Source organism: Brachycentrus maculatus, unplaced genomic scaffold, assembly GCF_059751285.1.
Source record: "Brachycentrus maculatus isolate JH-2025_06_01 unplaced genomic scaffold, ASM5975128v1 h1tg001381l, whole genome shotgun sequence".
NCBI lineage: Eukaryota > Metazoa > Arthropoda > Insecta > Trichoptera > Brachycentridae > Brachycentrus > Brachycentrus maculatus.
In genome coordinates, this window is record NW_028282033.1 from 76,382 (window position 1) to 85,687 (window position 9,306).

Consider the following 9,306-nt stretch of genomic DNA (forward strand, 5'->3'; position numbering starts at 1 on the left):
AGAATAAAAAAACATCTTTTATTTTTAACATTTACAATAATCATAGACTTCTAACTTATAAGTTCGAAGTACTATGATTACAGCAATTTTTAAAGGAAGCACCTACAACCTGAGGACGAGAAAAGTTGATCCTGAAAGTCTACAAAGACGATTAGTTGGGATGGACCCAGGAAAAAGAAGAAAATACTTCTTACTTATCATACTTGTGTGCGAAAATTGGATTCAAGTTATGGCTGAGTCGTTGTGGAGCCTAGAGTCTACAGTTCACAGTCCACGATACTCACTATCCACGAAATTACAACTTGACTCAATGATATATTCACTATATACAGAAACAAATTCAAAGTATAGTGGTTAACATATTTGGCAACCATGCTGGAGATCACGGTTTAGATTTTTAAGGCAGTCAATATTGTGAATTGTATTTTTTTTGTCTGACATTTATTAAATTTTATTAGATTCTTGTTTATCCTTGTGCATTCTTAGTATAGTGGTTAACATATTTGGCAATCATGCTGGAGATTCCGGGTTCAATTTTCAAGACAGTCAATATTATTAATTGATTTTTTTCAGTCTGACATTTATTCAATTTTATTAGATTCATATTTATCCTTGTGCATTCATAGTATATTGGTTAAAATATTTGGCAATCATGCTGGAGATTCAGAATTTGATTTTTAAGATAGTCAATATTATGAATTGATTTTTTTAGTCTGACATTTATTCAATTTCCTAGATTTGTACCTTAAAAGCGAAACATTTGAAACGTTTCTTTCAAGAAAAATATCAAATCAACAGTATATCAATTTGATGCAATTCCTTATGGACAATTACTGTACTAATATTAAAAATACCAATAACATGACGAGTACTGTAAAGGGTAAGTAGCAGTACTGAAGGTGTCTCAAATGAGAAAAATAATCTATCGTTTACATAATAATGAAAATGGAAATCTGAGCATTGCAGTGCTTGCGACCTGGTATAAGACTGACTGAAGTGATCAATTTACATATTTGTGTTAAATTTGTCAATTAATATGTTTTGTTAATATTCAGAAAATAATTTTTACGTGTGATTTTTCTCAAAAAAATGTTTCATTTTTACGTTTTTGACTACCTGCAGAAAAACTTCAAGACTTTCAAATCACCATGAACTAGCTCAAAGAAACTAAATACCACACTGCTTTTAAAAAGCTTCTTTTTACTTGAAAATCTCTATTCGACATCACCTTTCTTACATACCTATTTTCAGTAAAAAAAACGCCATCGTTTACGGAGTAAAGGGTCCATTGAATATTTGAGGGTAGAAAATTGAAGGGTCGTCCTTTATAAACTGAATTAGGACTCAACCCTCGAATACTTTCTTTAATGCGTGCATTGATCAACAATGAAAAAAGTAGGAACCTTCTGAAAATTTGGAATAAATATGTTAGGTGCTTCAATAAAATTCCATAGCGAAAGGATTGACTGCCTTTGCAATATAATACGGTCAGTAGACGTGAAGAGAATATTTTGAGTCAACTAATAGTTTCTTGGGTGTTTGGGCATTTTTTTTTCACACTAAAGACGTTTTTTTTTCAAGATTTCACGGAATTTGATAGTAAAGAAAACATTTAAAAATAAATTAAATGGATTATTACGATCCGAGAATTTGAGTAGGGTGGTTGTCAATCATGGGTAGAATTGGTGAATGTTACACGTATGTAAAGTGATCACTTAAACTAGCCTATGAGGGTCATAAGCCCCGTAAATGTCCAGACTTCCATATTCTTCTTCATTTATGTTGAGATGTCAAAAAAATAATTGAAAAAATAATTTATATTTATTTGACCCCCCTGGCAATCGAAACCGGGACCTCCAGTACGGTAGCCGAGCGTGCTGACCATTACACTACGAAGGCGAACAAGACCACACAGTGTTGCTGTTGTCTCCCGTAAATTGTTACTGCACATGTTAAAACTATTACTTAAGTACCTGGAATTGTATAGGTATATAAGGATCGTCAGTCCATTTAATCTTCCCGTTCGTTTGAAAATGCCATAACTAGGCAAAACAGCTGTCACAAAATTGATTTTTATGTATTTTTTAACAATAAAATACTACTTTTTAAATAAAGTTTTACTTAGTTAATATCATTATTTCTTAAAATCTACTGTGACATGTGTTTCGATGCATTCCGCATCATTTAAAAAGTGGTTTTCACTACGTAAAACTTAATTTAAAAATGGAAAGATATTACCAAAAAAATACAACTTCGTAGACTCAAAAAATCAGTGTTGAATTTAACGTATAAAATATTTTACAAACAATGTTAAAAAGTTGTATCTCTGCGTGGGGATACTGTCAACTATGAAAAGGGCATTCACTTGAAGGGGGTTCACCTAATAACTTCACAAATATTTACACAGTACAACCCCAGTCATCAAATTTATGCCCCCAAATCCAGACGAAACTAAGATAAGCGGCGGGTATGTTTATGAAACGAGTCGAAAGGTTGTAACTAACATGTAAATATATCTTTGTTTATTCAAAACGCTTTATCTATCACCCGAAGTTGTAAACTGCCTCGGAACAAACACCCATGTCTGGAAAATAAAACCGGGAGACTAACGAAATAAAACTTCATTATTCATTTCATAAGCGAACTTTTAAAAAGATAATCCAGTAATAAGCGAATCAAAGACGATTAAAATATTAGTCTGCGCGGTGGTTATCGGCACTAAAAAAACAGAAAAGGCGATTGGAAGATGTTAAAAAATAATCTTTCTACATTTCAAATGGGGCTTTTATGAAAAAATAACGATATCATCGAATATTATCAACGTTATCATTTTGGAAGGTAGCAATTTTTTTTTCTTTATGGTAAATTCTAAGTTATCAGCTCCCAATTATGTAAAGGGTATTGCATCGCATAGAAGCAGTGTTATCTTGGTTGTTAATAGCATGAAGGCAACGTGATCAGCCCAGCGTTTTTTGAAACAGATCAGCATGATATTATAAAAACATGAGATTAAAAATCACATAATTTTATATTGACTTGCTGGGAATCGAATTTGAGACCCCTACCATAAAATTGTATAATTTGAGAAACACACATACATCCATATTATTTTTTGACATCTCATCAAAGATGAAGGAGAATGTGTAAGTCTTGGCATTTACGGGGCTGACGAGCGTCATAGGCTGGTTTAAGTGATTACTTTACACACGTGTAACATTCACCAATTCTATATAAATACGATTATTCATAAATTGATGTTTATATAATTTGATACAAGTGCTCATTTTTTTATATAATATTTTCCGATTTATGATTTGAATTGATATTTTTGTTTGCCTTCTCAGAAAAAATGTAAAATAAATTGAGAAAAAGTGATTATCCCTGTTCATTAGGTACTAGGTTTCTGTTACATAAATATAATTGTAAAAAAATAAACCCATTAAGCCAACTGTGCTGGCGCTGGCAACTACACTACGGAGACAGTTTTTTTAATGTTTACATTAAGAAAATAAAATTAAGGAAGAGTATCTACAATATCAACTTTTTTATATATATATATATATATATATATATATATATATATATATATATATATATATATATACACATATATATATATATATATATATATATATATATATATATATATATATATATATATATATATATATATATATATATATATATATATTTAATTCATTTGGTATTCTTTTCGTTCAATTATCTACAGTATTTACCCGAAATAAAATTTCTAATTTGATCAATCATATTTTTTTATAATTTTACAACTCAAAGGTTTTACTGCATGTTTTATATCATATTTCAGTATCAGCTGTTTTATTTATTGATTTGGCGTTTAATTTGTAGAACTCCATTTTAATTTATGTATTAATCCTAACCTAACCTAACCTAACATAACAAGGCGAAACAATAGTCACAATATAATTTTTTATGTGTTTTTGTTAATAAAATACAACTTAGTAGACTCAAAAAATCTGTGTTTGATTTAAAATTAATACATAAATCAGCTGTTTTGTTTGGTTAGCCAAAATGCTTTAAGGGTTTGGGTTTATTGGTTTAGTACATCGGGAAAATGAGCAACTCAATATGATTTATAGATTCGCCAATAATATCACATTTTATGAGATGGTATAATATCGCGTCAGATGTTCAAATATCCGTCTGCCTAAAAATATTGAAATGACACACGATAAAAACGACCATTTCTACAAATGTTTTTTAGTTATCTAGATAACTGCGTTTGAGCACGGTTACTAGGAATATTTGTTTTTTAATAAAAGAATAATTCAAAATGGACAAAGTCTATCAATTTTTATTGCTGCTAAGAAAATAAGCTCCAGAATAATTTTAATAATTAAAAGAACCTGTTACTGAATATACTAAAAATAACACTCTGCTTATCATTTGCCTAATTTTTTTTCGTTGTTTTCTTCACGCATTCGATTCACATACCCAAACCATCTAAACACGCCTTTTTTTTAAATTTTATCGATAATGCTTATCTCAGCCTTAAAATCTTTCTTTATATCACAATTCATACATCATATTTCGTTTTGTCTCGATTTTTTTCTTTATATCACCATTCATACTATGATACATCGTTTTGTCTGAGAGTTCACATAGCGACTGCATTCAGTCTCTCTCTTAAAGAAATAATGTAAAATATAAATAAATACTAGTTTTTTGATACTTTATAGTTTTCTTATTACGTACGCACTATTCGCAAAGCAATCATATTTGATTACGCTCGGGTCCTTTTCCTTTTAATGAAATTCCAATTTAATTTGCATACAGAACGACGCTACCCCAAGGATAAGCTAACCAATCTATAGTAAACCTTTTTGTCCTTCATTCAAAATCAAATCTTATTAGAATACTCTCCTATTAGATAGACTCTTAATGAAAATGCTAACACGGTTTTCGCCTTAACGATTTGCATCAAATCAATGAAAAATAATATTTTTTTTAAAAAAATCGAAAAGATGCTATTTTGCAAGTATGTAATATACATGAGCCACATAGTTACTACTATTAGCCACATAGTTGCTACTGCAAATGGTTGAGTTTTATCAATATTTTTTTAATAATATCTCAAAATTGATGGAGAAGAATACGGAAATGATAACTTCTTGATTTCTTAAATGTTTTTTTTAACTTGTTGCATATTTTACAAACTTTATAAAATCCAAACTTTGTTTTTAATATTAAATAAATGATTCGAAACAATTTTCGACTTTTGTTTTAGAAGACCACTTTAAGCACACAGTTTTTAAACAAAAATAAAATTTTATGAAATTTGAGTAGTGTTAGTACCATGGATAAATTAATAAATGGTTCAAAGTGTAAACCTGTTTTTTTTTAAAGTTATATTTATTAAAAAAATAAATAAATCGGATGATAGTAACCATACTAAGCATTTATATAGAATGCTATGGTGTTCACAAAATTCAGAACCAACGTTAGCCTAATTGAAACATCTGTCATATTGCAATATAAGAATTTTTGATTTCTGTTTCATTAATTTAAGGCCTTCTAACATCATAATTATTATCATTACTATTTGATTATGAAATGTCCTTAATTTTTATTTTGTAATTAATTTCAGTTATATATTATATAGCGAGGTATTTTTAAAAACGAACTTAACCTTTTACTATGGTAGTTATCTTGATCGGATATAAATCCTGAATTTAATTAAATTACGTTTTGCCTACCTATATTTAGATATATTTCTATAAAAAGGATTATTTTCAAATTTTGGTGTCTAAATTTGGTTATCTTTCATGGGATGTCTTAATAAACATAACGTATTTTGATGGCACGATGCTTCAATTAATCAATTTCATCCAGGTGTATAAATAATTCACAATACAACAAATGTAACGTACATTTCAAATTGTCAAGTTGTATTTATTAAACAACAATTTGATTAATAGAAAAAATAACTTTAGAAAAAAGGTATTGTTGATAAATTACATAAAATGGTATTAAATAACATGGAACAAAAAAAATCACAAAAATTCGAAATAATGTAAAATGTTTTTTTTTTCATAAATATATTTTCAACTTACGTATTTGCATTTTAAAAATAGTTTTAAAAAAACACATTATATTATACACATATATTACTCAAGCAAAAACAACGAAAAAATATTTTATCAATTTTTTTTTTTTAAATTACATTATTTTAAAATAATGTGATGTGCCCTCGGCACGAAAAACTTTGTATTATACAATTTTTATTGTAATTTGTAATTGTGTATGAGAAAAAATAAATAGAAACGAATGAAAATGACACACTTAACATACTTAAAAACAAAATAAACATAAAAATTATTTATAATCTCAAAACAACTTACCATTTTTTTTACTAAAACACAGAAAAACCGGGTCGATAATCAAATAAAAACAAAATTTTACGAGAGCTTTTTTTAAAGATTTCGTTCAGTTATATTCGAGTCGTAAATATATGAGATTTTACCGAAACATTTCCAACTGTCATACAGCGGTATCACACGACAGTAGTTCTCAACGCCGCCGTCGATGGGGGACTGGCGCTAGCATCGCGGCGCCCATGAAAGCCTTAACCCCCCTCCCCCTACCCTCTGCCAACCTTACTTCAGGTGCTTTCAAACACTGAAATGCTGAATTTATGTCCATTTTGAAAGAACGCGAGGTTATTGTATCCAGTTATGTTATCAAATAGGTCATGGATGAAAGTGAATTATTTATTATGAACTACAAAGATCCGTGTTTGAGAAAACTATTTTTAAACCGTTTACACTGATTTGTGGTTTGAGATAAGTTTTGAAAGATAAAACAAAAATGAAGAAATATAATCCTTTAATATGTCTTTTTTTTACACGATATCCAAAAAATGAAAATCACCCATTATAAAATCTCTCCTTTTTCGTTTTAATAACAAAAAAACGGGCTTTAGAATCATGTCATAACAAGCCTTAGGATTCAATATCAATTTTATAGAATGATGGTAAAACTTCTGAAAACTATCAAATTACTCAATAAAACTAAATAATGAAAACGAATCTCTTCCAAAATCTACACTGATAAGGTTAACCATTGAAAATAGAAAGTATTAGTTTCGAACGTTTCAAATTTTTATCACATTTGATGCGATTGTGATGGAGCTCCTGGAGGAATAAGAAGAGTAATAAATAATCACATTATTTTTCCTTCGTTTCCTCTTCCTTTATCCTTTCACTTCCTTACCTGATCGTCCTTAAACCAATCAACTTATAGTTTATTTAAGATTTTTTTTAAAAACAATTTGTTTTGCAATTCATTGTATGTTTTTTTTGTTAATACAAGCAAAATCTGCCCTCTCATTCCAATCGTCTGTATAAGGTGACATTTGACTAGTAGCAATAGTCTGTTTTATATTAAGTTTATTGATAATTACCCATTAGCAATAAGTCCGTCATTCTAATCAAGAATGACGGATTTATTGCGAAAAAGTAATTATCTATATTAATAATAATAAATAATAATGGTTATTCTTTTCAAGAAATGTTTTTATAAAAAAATATAAATCGATTTCACTGTTTGCAAACATGCTATGTAAAGCCGTGGCTATGCGAAAGTGGTGAATTTTAAGGTGATCCATTGGTCCTTAAAACACTTCGCTGAATAAAGTTGTAACATGTGAAATCTACGTCTACGTGACATGAGGTTGTTTAAAGGGTATTGTAAAGGAAACCTTTTGAAAATCTTTCAGCACCCTTAGTTCTAAAAAAAGAGAGTTATGAACTTTTTTAGCGAAATTCTGAATTTGTGACCTGGAATTTGGCCGATTTTTTTTTCACTTTTTACACTTGTGAAAAGTTCACCATTCTACAAATCCATATAACATTAATATTGAAAGTAGTTTATATGTATATGACCGTTGAAATATTTATTTCACATGTGAGCTGAAATTTTGAAATATGTGGTGTGACAGATGGTGCTGCCAGAATATGTTAAATATGTTAAATATGTATCTTTTTTTACTTGAATGAAGATAAGATTTATAAGGAATATTTCATAAATGGTTTAGATGGAGAGACTGAAATAATATTTCAATTAAAGATTCATTCTATTTTGAGTGTTTAAATTAATTAAATTTTTGTAATTATTTATTTAGACCCTGGATTTTTTACTCTATAGATGATATATCAAGATATATAATAAATCAAATGCTTCTTAACCGAACGAAGCATCTATTGTTTTTGTAATGTTGAACTTAAATACCAAATATAAGGAGTATTCTCTATTATTTAAAGTTTTCGGGTTGTTAGGTTTTCAAATACGATATTCATAGTAATATACTTAAAATACGTAGATCAGTTATAAAAAATACCCTTATTTACGAGACTCGGGAATTGATATAAAGTAGGTAAATTATTATATATTATGTAAGGGTGTTACCGAGAAAAGGGGTTAGTAAGAGGCTTAGAGGGCAGTTTATTAAGCCTTTTATGCTAACAGGAAGAGTTTCCTTTGGGTTTTGATTACAATTTTTCACTGAATCATCCAAAATAAATTAAGTGTGGAAGAGTTTGAGGGACAATGAAGGATCTATTTGTACTTTTAACGTTAAACATTTAACGGGTAATCCTTTTCGTAATCTCTTTGAGCGAAACGTAATTACTTATACGCTTTTAAATGTTTATTTCAAATTTATAAGTGATCCAATTAAATTTTAATTTTGGTATGATAAAGTACTTTATTTATTTATTTTTTTACAAAAATGTTAATAAAATTAGTATATAACCACTCACCGAGATTTTTACGTCAAAATCTACGTAAAAATCTCGGTGAGTGGTTATATACTAATTTTATTAACATTTTTGTAAAAAAATAAATAAGTAAAAATGACTAACCACAAAGTAAATGCTTTAAATATTAATAATATTGAGAATAAGTACTTTATTACTTATTATCTCTGTCTATTTTTTTAGCAAGCGTATTAAAAGTGCAGAAAATAATATACTTTAAAAATACTTTAATCTAAACTTACGCATTTTGTTCAAATCTTGTACATATCAGTTAACACTTTTTTAAGATATGTGTTATAAAAATCCAGTATTGGTGTATGAATCAAATCATACATTGTGGTTATGCGTATCGTTTTTATTTTTTTAAAATTACTTAACCATATACATAATTCCAAAATGCGATTCTCAAGAGCCAATATATTGTAGATAATATCCTCATCACATTGTGTTTAAATATTTTATTGGGTTCTAGGGTTTTAACAGTGCATAAAGTGTTTACTTAAACCACCCA

At 28.5% G+C, this 9,306-nt stretch overlaps 1 protein-coding gene across 1 annotated transcript in view; it reads right to left on the reverse strand.

The window, feature by feature from the left end:
* Nucleotides 1-6,544, reverse strand: part of LOC148299052 (zwei Ig domain protein zig-8-like) — a 65,968-nt gene extending 59,424 nt beyond the window's left edge. The window contains exon 1 of the mRNA XM_088276417.1: nt 6,381-6,544. The gene's annotated coding sequence lies outside the window, so the exon portion shown is untranslated. The remainder of the gene's footprint in view (nt 1-6,380) is intronic.
* Between the last annotated feature and the right edge of the window lie 2,762 nt (nt 6,545-9,306).